Source organism: Somniosus microcephalus, chromosome 1 (genome assembly GCF_052327205.1).
Source record: "Somniosus microcephalus isolate GS21.2 chromosome 1, FLI_Smic_1.0, whole genome shotgun sequence".
Lineage (NCBI taxonomy): Eukaryota > Metazoa > Chordata > Chondrichthyes > Squaliformes > Somniosidae > Somniosus > Somniosus microcephalus.
The window spans coordinates 299,133,851-299,161,265 of NC_140987.1; positions in this window are offsets into that span (position 1 = coordinate 299,133,851).

Below are 27,415 nucleotides of genomic sequence, written 5' to 3' on the forward strand. Positions count from 1 at the left end.
TCAAGAAGGCCATAAAGGCCATGGGTAATGAAGACATAAATCTACAACATAAGGTAGATAACTCCTTGTTTGCGTACAGGAATGAAACACCTGTGGTTACAAACCAAACTCCCGCCATGATGTTTTTAAATAGAAGACTAAGATGCCGGCTGGATTTGATCAAGCCAAACATCAGAAGGGACGTAGAGAACCGACAATTTCAAGGCATGAATGAAAGGCCAACTAGAACCTTCCAGATAGGTCAACAGGTTTTGGCCCGGGACTACCGTACCGAGAAATGGCAGCCTGGAACTATTTGCACACGACTAGGACCGCTGATGTATACCATGGACATTGGAGAAAGCATAATAAGGCGCCATGCTGACCAGATCATAGAGTCATCCAAAAAGGGACAACCTACACCACAACTCTATACGCCTAATGATACCCATAGTATCTACCTCCGATCCGGTGATACTGGAACCAGATAAACCCAACACTGGCATTCAAGCCGAATTGACCTTGCCAAAAGAACCTACTACACCACCGAAAACTATTACACCACCGAGGCGTTATCCGGACCGAGTCAGGAAGCCTCCAGAGAGACTGACTTATAATTGATTAACTGCAGCAAATGTGTAGATTATTGTTCTTGTAAACATGTTAATTAATGATTACTTAAAATGTTGTATACTAATTATCTAAAAGGGGAGGAATTGTAGTGTATGTACCTTTAAGAGCCCCTGTGTACTGTAATACCGGTAGTGACCACTCGGGTATATAATCCTGTATAGTGTCTTGTATCTTTTAGTTCACCTCCAGACTTTGTTCAGTAAACACCTGTTAAACCAACTCCTGCATTCCGTGTCTCCATTAACACACGGATACAACATAACTCACTTACACACTCACTCACACACTCACTCACTGATGCACTCACACACTCACTCACTCACGCACTCACACTCACTCACTCACTCACTCACACACACACTCACTCACTCACTGTCACACAGACATATATTCAAGCAAAAACATAATGGTTTTAAAATTGCTGTCAAAATAACTGCGAGGCTAATTGTGCCTCAGATGAGGGAAAGTGCCTGATTAATCACAGAAGTCGAAACGTTGCTGTCCGATCTGCACTGCTGCACTGTTAGTTATGCAAAAAGGACCTCTCGCTCTCTGATTCACCATTCAACTGCAATGAGTGGCTTGAAGTTCCTGCACTTGCACTGTAGATAAGAAGTAAACTCGCCACTGTTGGATCCGTGGTTCAGTGGATACGCTATTATTAAATAATCACACGGATGCTGTCCATTAACAAATAACAGGTCTTTACTAGAGGAGGGTTGTCTCTAGACTGGGGATACAGAGGCATGCGCAAAGCTTATATACCGGTGTGGTCACTGCCGGTACTACAGTATACAGGTGCTGTAAAAGTAGTTCTGACTTAAAGGCACATACATTACAATTCCTCCCCTTTTAGATTAGTAATACCCCTAATATTCAAATATCAATTAACATTTCAACATGTACATTAAACAACAAAAGTCCATTTATAGATTCAGTCTTTGGGGCGGCTTCCTGACCCTTTCGGGATAGCGGCTTTCCGGAGGTTCTTGTTCTTGGTGCAGAGGCAATTCTGACCCCTTTTCATCGGGTAGTTCATCGGGTTTCACTGCTACTGGGTCTGAAGTAGATGCTACCGGTATGTCGGGTTCATCCCCAGGTACTCGAGACATGGGGTTGATGCGTTCCTGTGACGCTAAGATCTGATCGACGTGGCGTCTCACAATGTTCTCCCCGACATCCACTGTGTACATTAATGGCCCCTGCCTTGTACATATCGTTCCGGGTTGCCATTTCTCTGATCAATAGTCACGGGCCAAGACTGGTTGCCCTACATTGAAGCTCCTTGTCGGCTTCTCATTGATGTGCTGGAATTGTTTGTCCTCAACATTTCTTCGCACATTTGGTCTGAGCAAGTCCAGATGAGATCTCAACCTTCGGTTAAAGAACATCATGGCCAGGGTCTGGTTGGTAACTGCATGTGTCGCGTTTCGGTAGGCTAATAAGAAATTGTCCATCTTATGCTGTAGTGGAATTTCATCGTCGCACATGGCCTTTATCTCCTTCTTAAAGGTTTGTACGAGCCTCTCAGCCACACCATTTGTGGCTGGATGATACGGGGCGGATGTTTAATGCCTTACCCCATTCCTTTTCATGAATTTTTGGAACTCGTCGGACACAAACTGTGGTCCATTATCAGAGCAAATCTGCTCTGGCAAACCGTTCCTGGCAAATATGGTCCGTAGGACTGCAATCGTTTTCTCTGTAGTGGTTGAAGACATTTTTATCACCTCAGGCCACTTTGAATGAGCATCCACTGCTATTAAGAACATTGAGTCCATGAATGGACCAGCAAAATCAATATGTACCCGTTGCCATGGAGAGGAGGGCCACTCCCATGGGTGTAGAGGGGCATGTGGTGGTGCATTTTGGACCTTCTGGCATCCTAAGCAGCTCTTAGTTAGGTCTTCAATTTGTTGATCGATTCCCAGCCACCACACATAAGCCCTAGCAAGGCTTTTCATTTTCACTCCACCCAGATGACCTTCATGTAGCTCATTTAACACTCTCTCCCTTAACTTGGGTGGAATCACTACTCTGGATCCACACATCACTGTCCCCTGGCATACTGACAGCTGTTCTCTTCTGGATGAGAATGCTGGCAACAGTGAGTCGCCGTGTGTTGGCCATCCCCTCACTGTCAATTCATATACCCGTGAAAGCGTCGGATCATTGCGGGTCTCCTTCTCTATATCCGCGTTTGTTACTGGCAATCGTTCAATTATTGACGAATAAAATATCTCGATAGGGTCCACTGCTGGTGCTTCCTCCACAGTAGGCAGTGGCAGGCGCGATAGCCCATCAGCGTTTCCATGCTGTTTCGTGCCTTTATATTCTATTTCATATTGATTCGCCCCTAGAAACAGGTACCATCTTTGTAATCGCTGTGCAGTCATCACTGGAACGCCCTTCTTAGGATTAAAGATGGAGACAAGTGGTTGGTGGTCAGTCAGCAAGGTGAACTTCTGCCCATGCAGATAGTGGTTGAATTTTTTTACTCCCCATACTAGGCTGAGGGCCTCCCTGTCAATCTGGGCGTAGTTGCGCTCGGCTGAGGTTAGTGACTGAGACGCAAAGGCTACTGGCCTCTCCAACCCGTCTGGGAATTTGTGCGACAGCACCGCTCCAATACCGTAGGGTGATGCATCACATGCCAAACGAATTGCTAGTGCTGGGTTGAAATGGGCCAACACCTCTTTTGATGCGATCAATTCTTTACACTTCTGGAAAGCTCGTCTACGTTCGTCATCCCACTTCCATGGTACCCCTGTTTGCAGTAGGGTGTTCAGCGGGTGTAATACCGTGGACAAATTTGGTAAGAACTTGTGGTAGTAGTTTACCAGCCCGAGGAACGACCTCAGTTGTGACACATTTCCGGTGCTGGAGCCTTGACTACTGCCTCAATCTTGTCAGGGGACTTATGTAACCCCTCTTCATCAATGACGTGGCCACAATACGAGATCTGTTTCTGGAAAAACTCGCACTTGTGGCGATTAGCTCGTAGCCCATACTCCTTTAATCTGGTGAGCACCTTCTCCAAGTTGGCGAGGTGATCACCGTCATTTTCGCCCATGACCAAGATGTCGTCCAAATAACACTGGGTCCCTGGAATCCCTTGCAGGACCTGATCCATCGCCCTTTGCCAGATAGCCGGAGCCGAGGCTACTCCAAACACCAGCCGGTTGTATTGATAGAGACCTTTATGAGTGTTGATCGTAAGGTAATGTTTCAAAGCTTCTTCTACCTCCATTTGCAAGTACGCCTGGGCTAGATCAATTTTGGTGAAGCGTTTACCTCCAGATAGCGAGGCAAAAATGTCCTCAATTCGTGGAAGTGGATATTGCCCCGTGTGAAGGACTGGGTTCACTGTCACCTTAAAATCCCCACAGATGCAGACCTTCTTTGGTTCCCCAGGCGTATTACTCAACGACCTCTTCATTACAGGAACGATGGGTGTAGCCCACTCGCTCCAGTCCACTTTGGACAGTACTCCTGAACGTTCAAACCCTTCCAGCTCTGCTTCAACAGCTGGTCTGATCGCATAAGGCACTGGTCTGGCCTTCAGAAACTTTGGGCTTGCATTTTCCTCTATTTTAATTGTTGCTGTTATTCCTTTTAGTGTTCCTAGTCCCTCCTGGAACACTTCTTTTGCGTCAGTTAGCATTTTTGACAGTCGTCCAGGTGTGACGTTGTCATCCTTTTTGGCCTCAACCTTCAGTGCCTGTATGGAATGCCAATCTAATTGTATCTTCCAGATCCATTCACGTCCTAGCAGTGGTGGTCCTCCATTTGGCAATACATATATATCCATTTTAGGTATTTCCTGGCCTTTATATGTCACTTTCACCCTTATTTTTCCTTTGGGGTAGACTTTTTGCCCCGTATACGTCTTCAAGACAATCTCTGTAGCTTTCAAGGGTATGTGTGAAAATAGCCGCTTGTAGTCTCTTTGATTTATGACTGTTAGAGCTGACCCTGTGTCCAATTCCATTTCAACTTGGACTCCGTCTATCTTGAGTGTAACCCAGTCCTTCACACGGTGCAATATCCGCTTCCACGAATTGAGGATATTTTCGCCTCGCTATCTGGAGGTAAACGCTTCACCAAAATTGATCCAACCCAGGCGTACTTGCAAATGGAGGTAGAAGAAGCTTCGAAACATTACCTTACGATCAACACTCATAAAGGTCTCTATCAATACAACCGGCTGGTGTTTGGAGTAGCCTCGGCTCCGGCTATTTTTTTTTTTATGTTGCAGGTAGATTCGAATCGACACTCGTCGCCACTGTTGGATCCATGGTTCAGTAGATATGCTATTATTAAATAATCACATGGATGCTGTACATTAACAAATAACAGGTCTTTACTGGAGGAGGGTTGTCTCTAGACTGGGGATACAGAGGCATGCGCAAAGCTTATATACCGGTGTGGTCACTGCCGGTACTACAGTATACAGGAGCTGTAAAAGTAGTTCTGACTTAAAGGCATATACCTACACTACAGCCACAGAAAGGTAAGGCTAGCGATTTCAAATCTACGTCCCCTTTTAACGATGTGATAAGTGTTAATTACTGCCAATCAACCTGTCTGGTACTGAAAATTAACTATTACAAGTGTGGAGTCTCAATCCTTCAGGTTTTACTTGTTGGAGATAATAAAAAAAATTTAATGAATTTTTTTCTTTTTCTTTTTATACTCTCTCTCTTAATCCAATCTCTTTATTTCCCTTGTAGGAAAAGGAATCACTTAGTTCTCAGAACCTGCAGTATGATCATTTCTGAAATTTCTATGGAACATTGGCAAAGCCAAATTTAAGTTAAAAAGCTACAATGAGCGGGTGTCTGCACAGGCATACTGTATCTGACAAAGGGCTCGGGCAGAGGGCATTTGTCTTGTTGATCACTATATTGCACTCCTGCTTCAAGACACAGCAGTATTTCCTCATCGCTCATTGCGAATCATAACTTTGCTGAAAATGGTTTTTCTTTATGGACCTGATTTAACATTGAATTCGCCCACTCTAACTTACACTTCCTGGTTCAGACCTTGCGCTGTTCATTTCACAATCCTTCAATCTGATTGGTTAAGGAGATATACCATTGCTTGGCCTGCTCGCTCACATCCCAGATGCCCTGTAGAGGGCGCCATGCCATTTCCATCTTCTCACTTCCAGCAACTTGCAGCGAAAAATAGCATGGAGATTAAGCGGGCAAGGGCAAGTCTATCTAACGGCGGACACCGTTGGGTGACCAGTTAAAGGAATCTTTGAGCCGTTGACAAACAGTATATAGCCATGTAAACACTGTTTAAGGGGATCTCTTGCAGCTAGCATTGTGAAATAAGTTCCTTTTTGTAGATTTGCAGACACAGGCACTATTTCTCATTAATTAGAGTTGTTAAGGGACTTAAGAGGTGCCAAAGAGACTGCCTCCTCATTTGTTGATTTTTGCCACTGTCGGTAGCAACACAGGGAGCAGTTTCAACAGTCAGCATAGCGCACTGGCCAGGACAGAATATTGCCGGTTGTGCTAATTTTCACCATTACCTGTACAGTGAATGGTCACAAAACTAAAAGGGGAGAATTTATCCCCGGTTCTTGTTAATTTCTTTCTATAGCAGATGTGCAGAAGCATTGCAAAATTGAGGGGATGGTCATTTGAGAGAAAGGTCTACAGGATTTTTTCCGAAAAGCACTTTTCACTTCTGACGTATACAGTTCAACTTAATAGGGCTGAAATTCCATATGTTTCTGTCAGTCTGCTGCCGTATCTTCAGCGGGCCTTGCAAAGCAAACGATGGACAGAGGACAGGGCCAGGAGAGGGACTCTCTAAGCTGGGTGTCCCAGCTCCTGCTGCACGTTCAGGACCCAGCGTTTGCGTGGCAGCCGGTACGTCAGGTGAATGGAGGCGTGCCAACCTCGTCAACGGCATTTGTGGGCCAAAGACCTACAATAAATTGTTTCACTGCAGACCAGATCTGCCTTTCCTCAGGTGGTCGGACAGGACGATTGCTGGGGTCGGAGCAAGGCCAGGGTTTCCACTGGCGAGTGCCAGGGATATGGTTCAGGAGTCCGCCTGCTTCATCCTAAGGAGGTCCCCTCCCACTGACCTCACACATTCCAGCAGGGTCAGGGCTGACGGGCATTTTCAGGTGCGACCCCAATCTAATAGCTGCAATTGTGACCTAAGGAGGTTCTCGGACATTATCTGAATAAACTGTGGATTGATTTCTTGATGATTAACCTTTCCCACTTCCCAGGATACTGAAATCCCCTTTGTAAACTGTCTCTGAATGAAAGGGTGAGGATGAAATACTGGCAAGTACTGCTGCCCTAATGAGGCCTAATTAAAACAATCGAACCTCTTGCTCAATGAAAACTGGCATCACATAAAAAAAGATTATTTCGAAACACACCTCATATCCAAAGTGTTGAGTCATTGAGGGTTAGGGATGCCAGAAGGCAAACAAAGAACACTGTCAAAATACAACCGAAAGAAAAACACAAAACAGGGAAAAATTCAGTTGGTTGGTGCCTCCCATTAGTGCCTTAAGAGGGCGCTAATGGGGCACAAAGCAATTAGCGCCCCTGGGTGGCGATGTTTGCGCCGCTCACAAAATTGACGAGACATTTTGCGGCGGCGCTAAACACTACCGCCACGACCTCCTGCGCCAGCAGATCGTGACGTCAGTCGAGCATGCAACACCTCGGTAGCACCACAGACCGGATATTGAGTGGTGCCCCCTGCCTTACCGCCTGCCGCTAGCAACGACAGGTTGAGGGGAGCGTTTTGCAGTCAGGAAGGGACTGGAGGAGCACTATTTAAAGGCGACCGCGTCCTGCCTTTTTTTTGTCGCCGACATTTTTGCACCACGCATTCTGAGAGAGAGACTTTTGGAGAGATTCAACGCTGTGTAAAGGAGTTTTGGGTACTGAGCAGCACTTTGCAGGTTCATTTTTATTTGACCTTCCTTGCATCGATTTAGAAGAGACTTTGGGGGCTGCACTCTGAGCTCTTTCCCTGGGCCTCTCTATTGTTCTTTCCAGCAGATTTGATGTACAGGCCTCTCCAGGCTGAGATTCAAGGCTGCAATGAGCAGGGTGTGGATGGAGAGCAAGATCGACCCTCCCCTTTAAGAACTGGCCAGCGCCTGTGTGACTGTGTTCCATTGCTGACTGACATCACATGAGCTTCGCCAGCGCTCTGAGTTGGCGCTTCGCTCCTCGGCGTTAGCGCCTTAAGAGAGGTGTGTAGCGTCTGATTTAGCGCTCCAATCACCTCCAGGGGCGATAGAAACCAAGCTTGCAGTTGGAGGCGATAATTAGCGCCAGGCACTAAACCTTGCGCCCGGCTAATAATTGCGCCCCAACGGGGCGATACCGAATTTCTCCCCCTAATTCTCACCCTGGAACAGTTTTTCTGTTTACTTTATCGGGGTTATTTTCTGAGTACAAGCTCCTATGATTCTCAAATACTCGCTCCGTGTTGCCAGCCCATACTTGGGAAATGGTTACTTACATAGAATCTTATCCTTTTTTTAAATCACAGATTGTGGCAGCCATTTTATCAATGATGGCAGCCATTTTACAGAATTGTTCCAGTTTTTTTTAAATAATTCACTGTGGGATTTTGGTATCATTTGAAGAATTTGTACAGTACTTCTTGGTCCTATGGAGGATAATTGACTGATTCAGTAAGACTGCCACCAGAAAATGTTTTGGAAGTTGAGAAAAAGAGTATTATAATCCAAAAGCAGACATTTTTAAATTACATAGAAGAGATGAGGGGTGAAGTTGAACTATCTGCTTTGGGGGTTAGGGGAGTCCGTGCTAGTATACTCACACTGAATGAAGTGAGCTATGATGGGCTGGATGGCTTTTTCTTGCTCTAGGCTCCAATGTTAAGATAGAACAACTCAACATTCAGCCATAAAGTTCGGATTAGTACTAAATGCATAAAGGAAAAATTAGAAGATAATTTTTCAAGAAAATGATTACCAGAATATGGGGTACAATACGTCTATTGAAGTCAAGTCATTCACAGTTTTTAAGAGAGTATTGGAAAAGCACTTGAAAAGGTAAAATATTAAAAGATATGGGAAAAAAGCATAGTCATTATAGCTCAAATGTGGAACTGGCCCTGTCATAGCTATAATGAAGTGGATGATTTTCTTCTCAGCTAAATGTTCTATGATTTGATTTTGTGTTCTATCCCTGCATGGTCTCGTGTTCAAATCCCCCCATGGCCTCGCCCTTTTCTATCTCTGTAACTTTCTCCAGTCCTACAACTGCATTCCTCCCACTGGCCTTTAGCTCTGGAATTCACTGCCTAAATCTCTCTGCATCTTCACATCTCTCTCTTTTAAGACCCTCTTTAAAATCTGCCACTTTAACCAGGCTTTTAGTCACCCCTCTTGCCATCTCCTGCTTTGACATGGTGTCAATTTTTGACTGATTATGCTCCCATGAAACACCTTAGGACATTATCCTAAGTTGCCATATAATGCAAGTTGTTGTTGTTGATCTACAACAGAGCAGAAATGATCACCAAAAGGACAATTGTATCAGAATCCTAAATGATGTGAAGACATCAGTCAGAGCCCTCAAAACCAAGTTTTAATGCAATCAGGGAATGATAAACCATTTTCCAGGGTACTGAGAGCTAACTGTCCTGCTACAGATATTGATGTGAAGAATGTCTCCAGCCAAATATCCAACTGATAATCAACCACAACCCAAAATTGCTGAAGATTTAGCATTAAACCCATTAAGAAAACTGACTTCAAGATAAACAAGGAGATCAGAAGCTGAATGGACCTCTTGAGGACCACACACTGCGAGGCTCCTTGGTATGAGCAGAAGCAAAAGTTTTCCAGAAAGAAGGAGCAGATTTACCAGTGTATCAAGGCAGAAAATGAGAGGGAAGAAAATACAGAGTGTAGGAAATAACGAATTCCAACGAATAACAGAGATCGACACAAGAGAACAACTAAACAGGTCTTTACTCAACGGAGATGCCAAAAGGACTGCCTGGGAGCCCTGTGGTTTGCGATGTGATGTCATCGCGTTTGCCCGCGTTTTCCTGTGCTCTTAAAGGGGCCACGCCCCGTACATGCAAACTCTATATACAAAACACAATAATGCATAACACAATGGTACAGGTTTAGGCTGGTGTTAGAACATCGTTAAAGAGAATTATATACAGTTAGCCAGAGTCATTCAGTGGTTCTGCCACATGTGACCCCCAGAATTCGCTTTAACGGACAAAGTCAAACGGTGAGGGGGTCTGACAAGCCTGTCAGAACGACTCCTGTACTCTTGAGGCGGAGGCTCCTGGGCGGTTGGCGGTCTGGCGGGCGGTCGCACTTGGTCTGCTGTAACAACGACGGGTGGCCGACCCCGTCTCGGCGGTTGTGCTGTCTCGACGGGGCGGTCGAGGTCTAAATGTGCTGGCTTTAAGCGGTCGACCGAAATGTGGTCCGGTTTACCACCGACATCTACCGTGAAGGTTTTGTCCCCTGCTTCCAACATGCGGAAGGGACCGGTATATGGGGCCTTGAGCGGATCCCTATGTGCATCATGGTGAATAAAAACGTATTCAGCCTTGTGAAGCTCCGTGGAAATGTGTGACCTCTGCAGCCCGTGGTGCGAAGTGGGCACCGGTGTGAAACATCTGGCCACCCCTTGGTGACTAGCAAGCTGGGCAGACGCGCAACATGGCTCCGTCGATGTTGGTAGGAAGCCCCCTGGGACTTGCAGCGGCTGACCATACACAAGCTCCGCTGATAAAGAGTGAAGGTCTTCTTTGGGGGCCGTGCGAAGGCCCAACAGGACTCACGGTAGCTTGTCTGCCCATCCAGCATCCTGGAGGCTGGCCCTTAGGGCGGCTTTCATTGACCGGTGGAAGCGTTCGCAGAGGCCATTCGCCTCTGGGTGGTAGGCTGTGGTGCGGTGTAATTTGACACCGAGTCCTTGGACCACTGCATTCCAGAGTTCGGAGGAAAACTGCGGTCCCCTGTCTGACGAAATATCTGCGGGCACTCCGAAACGGGCGATGCAGGAGGAAATGAACGCCCTGGCCACGTCCGCTGAAGTAGTGGATGACAGGGGGACCGCCCCTGGCCACTGGTGGTGCGGTCAACCATGGTCAGGATGTGTGAAAAACCATGGGAGGGTGGGAGTGGTCCTACCAGGTCCACGTTGACATGGTCAAAACGTCGCTCCGGAACTGTGAAGGCGGCCAACGGAGCTTTGATGTGGCGCTGTACCTTGGCCTTTTGGCAGACCACGCAGGTGTTGGCCCACTAGTCATGGACATCTTTATGCATGCCATGCCATACAAATTTCGCTGACATCAGTTTCTGAAAGGCCTTCATTCCTGGGTGTGACAACCCATGTATGGCGTCGAACAATTTGCGGCACCAGACGACCGGCATGACAGGGCGAGGATCCTGTACGGAGAGGTCACACAACAGCGTGGTACCTGCCGAATGGAACTTGACGTTGGCCAACTGGAGGCCAGTGATGGCCATTCTGTAAGCTTGGACTTCCGGGTCTGAGGTTTGGTCCGCTGCCATGAGGGCGTATTCGATGCCCAAATGAACCGTATTGACGATCGCGCGGGAGAGGCAGTCTGCCACCAGGTTGACCTTACCGGCCACGTGCTGTATATCCGTGGTGAATTCGGATATGTAGGTCAGTTGACGCTGCTGTCGGGCTGACCACGGTTCGGCGGACTTGGCCATTGCAAAGGTTAGCGGCTTATGGTCCACAAAGGCGGTGAAAGGACGTCCTTCCAGTAGGAACCGAAAATGGCGGATGGCCAGAAAAAGGGTGAGCAACTCCCGGTCGAACGTGCTGTATGCTCTCTTGTTGTGCCGTAGTTGTCGGCTGAAGAATGCCAATGGCTGCCACGCCCCGTTCACCCACTGCTGTTGCATGGCACCGATTGCGTAGTCCGACGCGTCGGTGGTGAGGGTGATGGTGGCTCCTGGCAGCGGGTGCGCCAGCATAGTCGCGTTGGCTAAGGCGCTTTTGGTGTCGGCGAATGCTTGGGCCATATCATCCGTCCATTCTACCGGGTTCTTGCCAGTCTTGCCCTTTAGGGCCTTGTAGAGGGGCTGCATGAGTAGTGCCGCCTTAGGCACGAAACGGTGGTAAAAGTTTACCATGCCTAGGAATTCCTGCAGGGCCTTTACGTTCTGCGGGTGTGGAAAGGATGTCACCACCTCTACTTTCAAAGGTAAAGGAACCGCTCCCTCTGAGGTGATGCGATGCCCCAGGAAGTCAATTTGGTGCAGGCCAAACTGACACTTGGCCGGGTTGATAATCAGGCCGTGTTGGCTGAGGCGTCGAAAAATGGTCCGTAGGTGACAGGTATGTTCTTCCTTAGTAGGACTGGCAATTAGAATATCATCCAGGTAGATGAAGAGGAACTTGAGGTCCCGCAGCACGGAGTCCATCAGGCATTGGAATGCCTGGGTGGCGTTCTTTAACCCAAACGGCATTCGTAAAAACTCGAAGAGGCCGAATGGGGTGATGACTGCGGTCTTCTGGACATCTTGTGGATGAACTGGGACCTGGTGGTAGCCCCGGACGAGGTCGACTTTTGAGAACACGGTGTTCCCTGACAAATGGGCAGAGAAATCTTGGATGTGGGGGATCGGGTAACGATCAGGAGTGGTGGCGTCGTTGAGGCGTCGATAATCGCCGCATGGCCGCCATCCGCCGCCAGGCTTCAGGACGATATGGAGGGGTGAAGACCAGGGACTATTCGACCAGCGAATAATCCCTAACCGTTCCATGGTTGTGAACTCCGCCTTTGCGACCGCCAGCTTGCCAGGTTCCAGGTGCCGGGCCCACGCGTAGGCCGGGGGGCCGTTGGTGGTGATGTGGTGTTCCACACCATGTTTTGTGGCTGTGGAGGAGAACGTGGGTCTTGTCAGGTCGGGGAATTCACCGAGCAGGCGAGCGAACTCATCAGGAGTCGGGAACGCACAGGAGACAGTGCGTGACGTAGTGTTACTGCGGTAACACGGAAGAGAATTAAATGTTGCTGCATTGATCAGCCGCCGGTTCCTAACATCGACCAGGAGGCTGTTGGCGCACAGGAATCCACGCTGAGGAGGGGCTGGGAAACTCTGGCCGTAACAAACTCCCAGTGAAAACATTGCTCCCCGAGGCACATCTCCACTTGCCGTCTGCCGAAGGTCCGAATTGTTCCGCCATTGGCCGCTTCAAGGGTGGGGCCGTGAATCCCCGTCTGCACATTGAGGGTGGATGCGGGTAAAATGCTGCACTGCGCCCCGGTGTCGCACAGAAAACGACGACCGGAGGGAGTATCAGTGATGAACAGCAATTTTCCCACGTTGTCAAGTGCCATCGCGGCCGCGGGGTGCCCGTTAGACCCGTTCCTCGGTGGTCGCAGTGTCAGTTGTTGTTTGTCTTTTTTGGGCAAACTGCAGGGAGGGCGGCAACGCTTCGCCTTCGCGCCGAACTGCGCGTGGTAGAAACACAACCCAGCAGGCTGACGAGCTGGGGCGGCGTCTGCGGGGGATGGGTGCCTCGTGGCGATGCAGTGCTGCCGAGTTTCACCGAAAATTTTGTCAGCCTCCGCAGCAAGTGTTGTGCAGTCTTCAATTTCAGATCTGGCCAGGGCATCTTGTACCTGTTCAGGCAGTTGGCTGAGGAAAATCTCGCGGAATAGGAAACATTCCCGTTCTGAGCCCAGGAATGTGAGCATTTGGCTCATCAACTCTGAAGGCTTGGAGTCCCCGAGCCCGGGCATAGCGAGTAATCGACGGGCGCGCTCCGATTTTGTGAGCCCGAAAACCTGCAGTAACCGCGCTTTGAGGGTTTCATACTTGCGATCCGTTGGGGGGTTTTTGAAGAGGCTGACGATCCGAGAGGCAGTAGAGCTGTCGAGTGCGGAGACCACATAAAGGTACTTGGTCTGATCCGCATCGATGTCCCTCAGGGCGAACTGGGCCTCAACCTGAATAAACCACGAGGGCGCTTGCTGCTCCCAGAACTGCGGTAGCTTTAGCGAAACGACGTTTGCTTCCATGCTGTGCTCTTCTTATGTGAAAACGTTCACAAAAACGAGGTCACCAATGTAGGAATTAACGAATTCCAACGAATAACGGAGATCGACACAAGAGAACAACTAAACAGGTCTTTACTCAACAGAGATGCCAAAAGACTGCCTGGGGAGTCCCGTGGTTTGCGACGTGACGTCATCGCATTTGCCCGCGTTTTCCCGCGCTCTTAAAGGGGCCACGCCCCGTACATGCAAACTCTATATACAAAACACAGTAATGCCTAACACAATGGTACAGGTTTAGGCTGGTGTTAGAACATCGTTAAAGAGAATTATATACAGTTAGCCAGAGTCATTCAGTGGTTCTGCCACAAGAGCACAGTTAATGCAACAGCAGACTGAAACTATGTCTTGTGCAGAAACACTGAGCTGGGTTCTCCTTTGATTGGCAGGTTAGCGAAGGGGTAGGAGTACTGCTCATCTACATGACTTTATCATTGTGCCTCTGAAGTTTCCTGGACTGGGCCTAATTATATATTTTGATCAGTTTTGGAATGGCAATTTACCACTGCTGGGAGGAAGGGAAGTTGCAGTGTTTAAAATGTTAGGGTTGATTAAAGGGCCACTCATTTTTTGGCAGGGAACAGTAGAAAAGTGCAGCAATTGAGTGAGGAAGGAGCAGCCTCTGGGGTTTGGGGGGCGGGTGGGGAAGCGCATCAGCAGGAAGGACTCCCAGATTTATTAATGCTTTATTGGATGTCCTTCTGGCAAAAATAAGGTCCAGAATAGAAGCATCTTAAGAGAGTGGTGCAGACTTTATGGAGCGAGGTGGCAAAGGTAATAAGTGCAATCTCCACTACCCACAAACTGCCACACAGTGCAGAAAGAGGCTTATTGACCTTACAAGGTTGGCCAAGGGTAAGTGAAGGCATTCTGCCCCATGCACATCCTGTAGGAATGATACAGGCATGATTCACTTCCTGAACTCTCATGCTCTGTTGGTGCCCTTGCCAGTCACATTACTTTAACTTTGTGTTCTCTTGGTGCAAAGGAAAAGGTATCGTATAACCATCAGCAAAGATCTGCAACTGAAGGAGAAACATCAATCTTGAAAACTGATTTTGCATGAGGGGAAAGATTTACAGCTTATAGGGTGACAAAGAGAGATGCTGTAGGAGATGGAGATAGCTAGTGTTGTGTATGTAATATGTGTGCTACTTTGAACCTATGGACAGGACTGCACTACTTGTTGGGCGTAGTGATACGCAGTACCACTCCTGGCCATAGGGGTATAAATAGTACTGTGGGTACTGATCTCCCCTCAGTTCCCGCCTGTGGGCATGAAGTAAAGACCTATGTGCAGTCCCTACCTCCAACCAGTAAAGGCCTGTTTGAGTTATACGTTTAAGTCTTTGTGTTAATTGTTCAATACAATACACATACTTAACACTGGCGATGAGTCAGGCTCTTACCCTGCGGCAGTTATTCCAGGCGGCTTCGTCCAAAGACAGGACGTTGAAGAGAGGTTTCAATCCTCAACACCCCACTCAAAACTGAAGGGCAGCAGAAATCCTGACAGCTTCCAGCGACTGGAAGAGACAGGCATTAGGACCCTGAAGCCTCCATCAGCTTGTGAACCGGAGTAAAGACAGGACTGGGGAAGAGAGAGAGGTAGGGCGATAGCGATCGGCAGATAAGGGCCGGGCCGCTTTGAAGTGAGGGGCGCAGCCGGGCCAGCGATCGGGACCAAAGATAAGAGCCGCACTCGGACTGAAAGGCGCGGCGGCTGCAGAAGCTCAAGGTGCGAGAGTCGCGGTGCACAGCGCGGGCTATCGATCGCGGCGAAGATAAGGGCCGCACTCGAGGGCTGAAGGGAGACGGCGTCGGGGGACGGGTGAAGACCGCCAAGCGCGGGAAAACCGCCATTTTGTGGGCGGAGGACGACGGCAAGAGCGGGAAGCCGCCATCTTTGATAACAAGTAAAGAAAATAAAATCTGAGAAATTGCAAATCTACAATGCCTAAACACGGGAATATTAGCACCTTTGATAGTGACCTCGAAGATTGGGCCACATATGTTGAAAGAGTAAAAAATTATTGTAAGGCCAATAAAATTCGTGACCAAGATAAAGCTCTAACATTATTAAATTTAATGGGTGCGAAGACGTACGGGCAATTGAAACACCTGTTATCACCAGATGAACCGGCGGATAAGACGTTCGATGAGATTGTTACTGTCCTGAAAGATCATCTAAACCCCACGCCGCTGATGCTAGCGGAACGATTTAAATTTTACGACAGAAGGCAGCTACAGCATGAAAGCAATGCTGAATATTTGCTGGAATTGCGTAAATTAGCGAAATATTGCCAGTTTGGAACGGGATTGACAGATGCACTACGAGACAAATTTGTGTGTGGTTTATTTAAACAGGATACACAAAAGCGACTGCTCGAGGAGAATGAGCTGACGCTTGAGAAGGCGGTCACTATGGCAGCAGCACACGAAGCCGCAGCGAGAGGCACGGCAGTAATGCAGCTACGGTCACCGGAGCTCAGTGCACACAAATTGGGTGTGAGTTCTGGCAAATGTTATCGTTGTGGAAAGACAACGCATGATCAGAACCAGTGTTGGTTTAAAAACCAAGAATGTAGAACTTGTGGTAGGCTTGGACATATAGCTAGAGTATGCAGGTCAGGGAAGAAGACCAGCAACAAGAAGTCACCGCAAGGAAAATACGCAAAGGTACACAAGGTGACCGAACAGGAGTCCGATTCAGACGCTAGCAGTAATGAACTGGCTAGCTTAAGCTGTAATGAACTGGCTAGCTTAAGAGTACTCAACGCTGGTAAGAGTGCAGACCTCCAGACAATTTGGGTCACTCTTCAGATAGAAGGAGTCCAAGTAAAACTGGAATTGGACACTGGATCGGCATTGACGGTCATAAATAAGAAAGATTACGGAAAGTTATTCCAACATATTCCCCTACAGGATACGGGGATTATATTGAAAACATACACGGGGCAAAGAGTGTACCCCATCGGGAAAATAGAGGTTGCAGTGGCCCACAAGGGCGAAGACAGTCAAATAATGGACTTATATGTGATATCTGAAGGAGGTCCTCCACTACTAGGACGGGAGTGGATTAGGAAAATGAATATGGACTGGCATTTCCTACAAACAATAACGAGTGAGAACTCGGTGAAGATAGTCGGCCCAGACTCTGGAACGGATGATGGTAAGCCCAACTCAGGTGCAAAAGACAAAGTTTCAGCACAGAATTCCACTGAGCAACAACAACATAGTTTAACTGTGGATTCTGAGTCTGGCAAGTCTACTGATGTGCCCATTTCTGAGGGACACCGGGCTCGAACTCAACTCCATTTCAAACTACAACAGCAATTAGAACAAATGCTTCGCCGTTTTGAGCAAGAGTTGAATGCAACGAAAGAGTTCTTTGATATAGAGTTGGAGAATCTGGAAAGACAACAGAAGCAGCTGATGGAGAAAATGGAGCAGGAGCACACAAAACGTCTGATGTCAGAGGAGTTAACGGTCAGCCAACTCCTGCATATGCTGAAGGACAGGACTCTGAAATGGGAAAAACTTGAACATGAACTTCAATATTCAAACGAAAGGGGTTCGGAGCTCTCAAAGGTTATTGGAAGAGCTGAGGTGGCAACACAGACTGAGATGACTGCAACAGAGCAGCCCTTGGATGCCAAAAGTACGCTGACTCACGTCAACGTAGAACAACAGACCGCTGAAACAGCTGCTCCGGTAGAGGGATTGCATAGTCCGATCAATCAATCTCCAAAGGAAGTTGAAGTATTAAAATCACAAATGAGGTCACTAGTAAACGACTTGCTGAAAGCCCAGAAAAAGCTGGATGCAGAGGTACACATGAAGAAGTCTCTTCAGGAAAGATGTCTGGATTTGGAACAAGAGCTGGCTAACGTCCAGCTAGGTATGGAGGAAATAGACGACCCTCTCACTGGTCTAGCTCAGGACGACACCGAATATTACGATGTCCTGTCCTGCCCAGCTTGTAACTTCGACTCCCAAAGTGCAGAAATCATGGAGGAGCACCAAAAGTCTACGGAACATCGGGAGAAGCTGGCTCTACGACGGAAACAGGAGGAAGAGAAGGAGGAACTGCGCATGCAGCTGGCAGCTGTGGCAGCTGACAATGGAGCCCAGAGAGTCTCCAAGAAGCAGAAAAGGAAAAGTAAAAACAGAAGATGACCCATCTGAACCATTATCACCTCTACCAGATCACACACGTGGTCCCTCCGAACGGAGCCAATTCAGTTCGGAAGTTCAAACTGTTAAATCCATGGAAGGACTATTGAATGAGTCACTCCAGCAACGTGAACCGACTACACCACAGAGATTGAATCTGTGAACTGTTTTCCGCAGAGACTGAATCTGTGATCTGTTTTGACATGAAGTTATCTATGTATCTATGTTATTCTGTTATGTAAACCTGAAGTTATATAAGTATATATGTTATTACGTTATGTTAAATGGGGAGATGACTGTAAAGCTAGGAAGGGAGGAATGTTGTGTATGTAATATGTGTGCTACTTTGAACCTATGGACAGGACTGCACTACTTGTTGGGCGTAGTGATACGCAGTACCACTCCTGGCCATAGGGGTATAAATAGTACTGTGGGTACTGATCCCCCTCAGTTCCCGCCTGTGGGCATGAAGTAAAGACCTATGTGCAGTCCCTACCTCCAACCAGTAAAGGCCTGTTTGAGTTATACGTTTAAGTCTTTGTGTTAATTGTTCAATACAATACACATACTTAACAGCTAGGAGGTGAGTTGGCAAGATCCGGTTGATAAAGTCAGGGTAAAGTGGAGTGCAGGTCAGTTCAGCTGTGGATTTTCAAAGTATAACAATGGTTACGTACTCAACTGCTATTTCTTCAAGAATTTATGTACGAGTTTACACGGGAAAAGACTTGGAGGAAGAGGCTAGCTGATCACATAAACATCATCAAGATCCATAAATCTTGCCCCATCCTTACCAACTCCATCTTATCAGCCTTAGCCATGTCATCAGGCCCAGACACACTCACTCAGGAGGAACTAGGTAATGATTTCGAAGGGTTTTCACTGGGTGAAGCTCAGAGCATGAGTAAGAATAAGGATCTGGAAATAGTGCCATTGCTCTACAGACAGTGGAGAGGCACCCATCACTGGTTGAGGAACCCATGGACCCAGACCTCAGGGGCCCAGTTTTCAAAAGAGCATAGCTCTCATGTGCTGGTAGTGGAGATGGTATCCATGCAGTTGGTTGAGATGATGGAGAATTGGGAGTAGTCTACTACATGCATCTGCAAAACGCTGAAGGAAGTATCAGGATGTGACAATGGTATGCAAACTTGCCAGGAAGCAAGGTTTACTTAGCCTATAGGAGCCTATCAATGCTCTCCTGGATTGCTGACAGGGTCAGTGGGTTATATGACCTCCAGGACCTGTTGATACTGTAGCTGTGAGGGGGTTAGATGGACAGTGAATGTAGTGCTCCTATAAGAAAGATAATGAAGGAGGTCAAAAACAAATTCAACGACATCAAGAAAATCACCAAGGGCGAAATTCAAAACAATAAAGAAGGAACTTGCATTTGTATTATGTCTTTAGCAACCTCAGCACATCCCAAAGCACTTCGTAGCCACTGAAGTGCTTTTCCAGTGTAGTTACTGTTGTATTGTAGGGAAATGCGGCTGCTAAATTGCACACAGCAAAGGATAATGTTGGACAGATTCTCAGAAGAACTCCCCTGTTCGTCTTTGAATCAAGTCATGGGATCTTTTCCATCCACCCGAAAGGGCAGTCTTGGTTTAACATCTCATCTGAAAGACTGCACCTCTGACAGTGTAGCACTTCTTCAGTACTGCACTGGTATCAGCCTAGATTAGCTGCTCGGCTCTAGAATGACCCTTGAACCAACGACCTTCTGACTCAGAGGCAAGCGTGCTTCCACTGAGCCAAGGATGACATACTAAGTAAAAACTAATGGCGAGGGACCTTTTCTACTGGTCACCATTTAGAATTATCATGCTGCTATATCCAGAGCTAACAAATGTAATATGCCTTAGGAAAAGAAGCAAGTTAAGTGAAGGCATCATCACAAAGGTATAGTGGTGTAGAATTTCCATGGAGTTTTCCTGATCTCCTTCTGTAGCTTCAGTGGAAACCCTGCAGAAGGAGATCGGGAAAACCCTGCAGAAATTGTGTGAACTATTTAGGAGGATCGTTTCTGAATGCGCTTTAAGGCAACGCCTGGAATTCGGCTCAGTACAGCACTGGCAGGTGCACTGGGCACAGAGCTGCCATAGGTCCTGTACTGTACTAGGGCATCAAAAATATTTGCTGCCTAAGGTGATTTATCCCAGAAAGGATTTATTACTTACTCTTGCCCAAACTTTGCTCACCTGCAGTGGGGAAATACTTTTTAATAATTCTATCGTAAGCCTGTTAAGGGCCTTTAATTCCCCCATCAGAATGGGTGTGTGCTGCACCGCTTTTCTGACCAATAGTCAGGGCAAGGCATATTGAGAGAGTGGTTAACAAAGCTTATGGGATCTTGGGCTTCATAAATAGAGGTATTGAGTACAAAAGTAGAGAAGCTATGCTGAATTTTTATAAAGCGTTGGTTAGGCCACAACTGGAGTATTGTGTCCAGTTCTGGTCACCTCCCTTTAGGAAGGATGTGAAGGCCCTTGACAGGGTGCAGAGGAGATTTACCATAATGGTTCTGGGGATGGGGGATCACAGAATCACAGAAACCCCACAGTGCAGATAGAGGCCATTTCGGCCCATCGAGCCTGCACCGACACATGTCCCACCCGATCCCCGTAACCCCTACACCAACACATATCCCACCCTATCCCCGTAACCCCACGTATTTAATCCCCCTAACACTAAGGGTCAATTTATCATAGCCAATCAACCTAACCCGCACATCTTTGGACTGTGGGAGGAAACCGGAGCACCCGGAGAAAACCCACGCAAACATGGGGAGAATGTGCAAACTCCACACAGACAGTCGCCCGAGGCCGGATTTGAACCCGGGTCCTTGGTGCTGTGAGGCAACAGTGCTAACCACTATGCCACCGTGCTGCAAGGACAGGTTGGAGAAGCTGGATTTGTTTTCATTAGAGCAAAGGAGGTTGAGGGGTGATTTGATAGAGGTGTACAAGATTATGATGGGTTTGGATAGGCTAGACGGGGAAAGGCTGTTCCCACTAGTTGATGGTACAAGGACTAGGGGACACAGATTTAAGTTTTTTGGCAAGAGAAACAGGGGGGACATGAGGAAAAAAATGTTTACGCAGCGAGTGGTGATGACCTTGAATTCGCTGCTGACGGAAGTGGTGGAAGCGGAGACACTCAATGTTTTCAAGGGGAGACTGGATAGGCACTTGAGGGAAATAAACTTGCAGGGCTAAGGGGATAGAGCGGGGGAATGGGACTGACTGGATTGCTCTACAGAGAGTCAACATGGACTCAATAGGCCGAATGGCCTCCTTCTGTGCCGTTATGGCTCTACGACTCTATGACAGGCACCTGACCTACATCGGTGCCCAGTTGTACGAAACCTTCAATTTAAAATTTTCAGTCTCGTTTTAAATTCTTTCATAGTCTCACCCCTTCCTATCTCTGAAACCTCCGCCAGCCCAACCACTTCCCCTCCAAATTCTCTATTCCTGTGACTCTGGCACCTAAGTGCCACATTCTGGAATTCCTTCCCTAAACACCTCTGCTTCTCCACCTCTCTCTCCTTCTTTAAGACGCTCCTTAAAACCCACTTCCTTGAACAAGATTTTGGTCAGCTCTGCATAATATTTCTTACTTTGGCTAGGCATCCAATTCCTTGATTAGACATCTATGAAGTGCTTTGGGACATTCTTCTACATTATAAGGGCTACATAAACACAAGCCGTTGTTTTTTACCCCTTCAGTTTTGTCTTTTACTGGTCTGGATAAGTTGTATATCCATTTTTTTTAACTCATGTTTTATAAGCTTTACTCTGCTGTTGAGCTAAGCCTCACTTGATTATTATTCCAACTTCCTTCTAACATTTATACTAACCTCATTACCAGTCCTGATTTTGCATCCCATTTGGCCTGACCCTGCATTCAATACAGTCCCAGCCAGAGTACTCCTATAGCTCTCTTGTTCCATCACTGCCTGCCTTGACCTCCTAGCGCAACAAGACTCGACTTCACATCTTACTTATCTCTCTCACTCCCAGACTAATTGTGAGCATCACATAACTCTCAAGGTAACTTTCAGTGTATTTTGAGCTGTATCCCAACAGTGAAGTTTAACGTGATATGCTTTTGAAGAACACTGATACACAAATGACCGCCTTCCTGAATATAAATGCAGCAACTTATGACATTGTACATAGGACGCTGCATGTAATGGAATAAAATAGGAAATAGGAAAATAAAAATACATACACATTACTCAAATGCGTGGCAACTTGCCAAGCTGACTTTGGCAATACGTCTCAGTGCCATGACCTCTACCACCAAAGAGGAAAAGAGGAACAAGTTTATGGGAACACACTGGGGGCTAAATCGGGCCATGTAGCATCTCTTTTTGTAGGCAGTACACGGCCACATAAGGATCGAAAATGGGGACAGAGATGCGCACGCACACTGGCGATGGGAAGTGCGCAGGACACCATCTTGGTAAAGGGGTTTACGCGCACGCCTAACGACCACCGGTAACATGCAGCGCAGCGAGATGATGACGCATGTCAGTGTGCAATGCTGATTTGACACCAGCGCTGCCATTTTGGAACTCCAGCCTACGCCATGTCTTCACCTCGCACAGCTGAACACGACACTAAACGGACCCCACCACGAGCACTATTTAAAGGGATCATGAACAACTTACAGGTTGGTTGCTGGATTATTTCTTATGGATGCTGGGGCAATTGTACGTGTTTCTGGAGCTTTCCTATACTTGGCTAAAATTTGAATAGTTTACACACAATGCTGACTTAGTGTGGTAAACCACTGTTATACCTGCCTGTGTGGGTGTTTGTATTCCACTGTGTACATGTCTGTACATGCCTCGGCTGACTCCTCCCACGAGTCCAGGTATAAAGGTGACTGCTCCACAGTCCCTCTGTATTCTGGACTGGTCGACCACTCAAGGCACACCTTCATTCTCTTGTTAATAAAAGCCTGTTAGTTACTCGCTTAACCTCAGTCTTTTGAGTAATTGATAGCGCATCAATTTTATTCACAAGATTTTTTTATAATGGAGAAGATCCTCACACCAGCATGCCTGGACTTAGACCATCGGGAGGCGGACGCATCCACCAAGTTTGCTCACTGGGTTAGGTGCTTTGAAAGATTCCTGATTGCCTCCGCTGCAATGGTCAAATCGGATGAGGACAAACTGGATGTCCTGACCTCCAAAGTGAACCACCGAGCGTACTCGGTCATCCAGGACGCGACCTCGTACACGGCTGCTCTCAAGCTCCTCAAGGACCAGTACACGTGCCTAGTGAACGAGGTGTACGCCAGGCACCTCCTGGGGAGTCGTAAACAACAACCTGGGGAATCGACTGAGGAATACCTTCAGGCACTGTCTGTGCTTGGCCGGGCCTGTGGTTGTAAGGAAGTAAAGGCCGCCGTGTACACAGAGGAACTTATCCGGGATGCTTTTGTAGCGGGCCACAGGTCCAATTACACCCGACAGCGACTGTTGGAGCAGAGTGACCTCGACCTCAACAAGGCCTCTGAACTCGCACTATCATTGGACGCAGCCTACCGGGGCATGGATGCCTACTCCTCTGCACCGTGGACGCCGCGGGGAACGACAGCCTGGGACACGGTAGGACCGTCTCAAAGCGCCGTGCCACCCCAGCCACATCCCAGCAATGGCCCAACTACCGCAGCAGTGTCCCAAGGCCAGAAATGCTACTTCTGTGGCCAGGCCAAACACCCCAGAGCGCGCTGCCCGGCGAAAAATGCGATCTGCTCGGGCTGCGGGAAGAAGGGACACTACGCCAGTGTCTGCAGGGCCAAAGCCACCCCGAACCCCAGCAGCACCGCGTGTGGGCCGTGCGGGCCGACATCTTTGGCCTCCCCAGCCATGTGCGAACCACCGGAACAGCAGCCATTTTGGACGCCTCCAGCCACATGGGGATCATGGACGCCACCATCTTGGATGCCAGCCGGGACGCAGCAGGCCCCCAACACCGCCTCATCTGATACCCGCAGCGACACACCGACCCCTACGCTGGCCTCCGTTATGCTGGACCAAGCGAGACTGCACCAACTGGCCCGGTCCACAATGGACATTAAGGTAAATGGTCACGAAACAACCTGCCTTTTTGACTCTGGGAGCACGGAGAGCTTCATCCACCCCGACACGGTGCGGCGTTGCTCTCTCCCAGTCCTGCCTGCGCACCAGCGGATTTCTATGGCCTCCGAGTCCCAGTCAGTGGACATTGGCGGCTACTGCGTGGTGAAACTCTTAGTAGGCGGGACTGTGTACGATAATTTTAAACTTCTGGTCCTGCCCCACCTCTGCGCTGCCGTTCTACTGGGGTTAGATTTTCAGTGCCACCTTAAAAGTGTTACGATGGCGTACGGTGGATCCCTCCCCCCACTCACAGTCCGCAGCCAGCAGCTTCCAAACTGCCCGCTGCGCACCAGGTGCAACCTCTCCACACTCAGAGTCACCCCCCCCCCCACTGTTTGCTAACCTCACCCCCGACTGTAAGCCCATCACCACAAAGAGCAGGCGATACAGTGCCGGGGGCAGGGTTTTCATTAAAACCGAAGTGGAGCGGCTCCTGAAGGAGGGGATTATTGAGGGCAGCACCAGCCCCTGGCGAGCCCAGGTTGTGGTCGTTAAGACCGGCGAGAAGCAGCGCCTGGTCATCGACTACAGCCAGACAATAAATCGCTACACCTTGCTGGACGCTTACCCACTCCCCCGCATAGCTGACATGGTCAACCAGATCGCGCAGTACCGCGTCTTCTCGACCATTGACCTGAAATCAGCGTACCACCAGCTCCCTATCCGCCCTGAGGACCGCCAGTATACTGCCTTTGAGGCAAACGGCCGCCTCTATCACTTCCTTAGGGTTCCCTTTGGCGTCACCAACGGGGTCTCCGTCTTCCAAAAGGAGATGGACCGGATGGTCGATCAAAATGCGTTGCAGGCCACTTTCCCGTATCTGGACAATGTGACCATCTGCGGCCATGACTTGCAGGACCATGACGCAAACCTCGAAAAATTCCTCTGCACCGCCCAACTCCTGAACCTGACGTATAACAAGGAGAAGTGCATATTCCGCACAACCCGCCTCACCATCCTTGGCTGTGTTGTGGAACACGGAGTCATCGGTCCTGACCCCGACCGGATGCGTCCTCTTATGGAACTCCCACTGCCCCACTGCCTCAAGGCCCTGAAGAGGTGCCTAGGGTTTTTCTCCTATTACGCCCAGTGGGTCCCCTACTATGCGGACAAGGCCCGTCCGCTGATCAAGTCCACCTCTTTTCCCTTGATGGCAGAGGCCCGCTTAGCCTTCCACCGTATCAAGGAAGACATTGCCAAAGCCACCATGCACGCAGTGGACGAATCCATCCCCTTCCAGGTGGAAAGCGACGCGTCCGACTTTGCCCTGGCCGCTACCCTTAATCAGGCGGGGAGACCCGTGGCCTTCTTTTCATGAACCCTCCAGGGCCCGGAGACCAGACACTCCGCTGTTGAGAAGGAGGCCCAGGCGATTGTGGAGGCTGTGCGTCATTGGAGGCACTACCTGGCCGGAAAACGATTTACCCTGCTCACTGACCAGCGTTCAGTTGCTTTTATGTTTAACAACAAGCAGAGGGGCAAAATCAAAAACGACAAGATCTTGAGGTGGAGAATCGAACTTTCCACCTACAATTATGAGATCTTGTACCGGCCCGGGAAGCTCAATGAACCCCCAGATGCCCTATCGCGTGGCACCTGCGCCAGCGCGCAGATCAATAGACTGCGGGCCCTCCACAATGACCTCTGCCACCCGGGGGTCACCAGGTTCTTCCACTTCATCAAGGCCTGCAACCTGCCTTACTCCATTGAGGAGGTCAGGACCATGACCAGGAACTGCCAAGTCTGCGCTGAGTGCAAACCGCACTTTTATAGACCAGACAGGGCTCACCTGGTAAAAGCCACTCGCCCCTTCGAGCGCCTGAGCGTTGATTTTAAAGGGCCTCTCCCCTCCTCCGACCGCAATGTGTACTTCCTCAACATTATTGATGAGTACTCCCGTTTCCCGTTCGCCATCCCCTGCCCGGACATGACCAGTGCCACGGTCATTAAATGTCTGAACGACCTCTTCACCCTGTTCGGTTTCCCCAGCTATATCCATAGCGACCGGGGCTCATCGTTTATGAGCGATGAACTCCGCCAGTACCTGCTCGCTAGGGGTATTGCCACAAGCAGGACCACCAGTTACAACCCCCGGGGGAACGGACAGGTGGAAAGAGAGAATGCGACAGTTTGGAAGGCCGCCCTGCTAGCCTTAACGTCTAGGGGCCTTCTGACCTCCCGCTGGCAGGATGTGCTCCCCGATGCGCTCCACTCTATTCGGTCACTGTTCTGCACTGCCACTAACGCCACCCCTCATGAGAAAATGTTTGTCTTCCCAAGGAAGTCCACATCGGGGACATCGCTACCGCCATGGCTGACGTCCCCAGGGCCGGTCCTACTGAGAAGACATGTGAGTACCCATAAAATGGAACCCCTGGTCAAGAGGGTCAACCTCCTCCACGCCAACCCCCAGTATGCTTACATTGCGTACCCGGACGGGCGGGAGGACACAGTCTACATACGAGACCTCGCACCCTCGGGGGCCCCAGTAACCCACTACCCACTACCACCACCCCCCATGATCCAATATCCAACCCCAGCAGATGGCACGCCTGGGCCCCGTGACCCGCTCGACACCCACAAGGACTACACACCAGTGCCCCAGCCTACGCGGGACTCGACGCCGGAAGCTTCACTACCCCTGCCGTCGCCACGTCGATCACAGTGGCAGACAAGACCTCCAGAGAGACTACAATACACAAACTTTTAATACACTTCACCCCGCCGGACCATTTTTAAACAAGGGGTGAATGTGGTAAACCACTGTTATACCTGCCTGTGTGGGTGTTTGTATTCCACTGTGTACATGTCTGTACATGCCTCGGCTGACTCCTCCCACGAGTCCAGGTATAAAGGTGACTGCTCCACAGTTCCTCTGTATTCTGGACTGGTCGACCACTCGAGGCACACCTTCATTCTCTTGTTAATAAAAGCCTGTTAGTTACTCGCTTAACCTCAGTCTTTTGAGTAATTGATAGCGCATCACTTAGATCTATATCGCCATTTGTTTGTCGACACTGGATAAATGTTCTGTAATTCTCTGCCTAACACCATTGAGGGAGCACCATTTTCACAATGAATTTAAGGGGGTGAAAGTCCAAAAGCAAAAATCTAAACTTACTTGAAAGCTGCGTGTGTCTCTTTAAGAAGCGCTGGCAGCATCTCTGTTGTACTGCTGCACACACGTTCTTCCATGCGTGGTTTGGAGAGGGCAGTATTAAGAGTGGTGAAATTGGAAATCACAGATTGTACGTCAATTCAGGCATTACACACCGATTGACGTTGCAATCTGGGTCATTTAAATATGTGCGGCTAGTGCAGACCACAGCAGCGCTGCCGACCTGCCCAAAATTGCGGCTACTG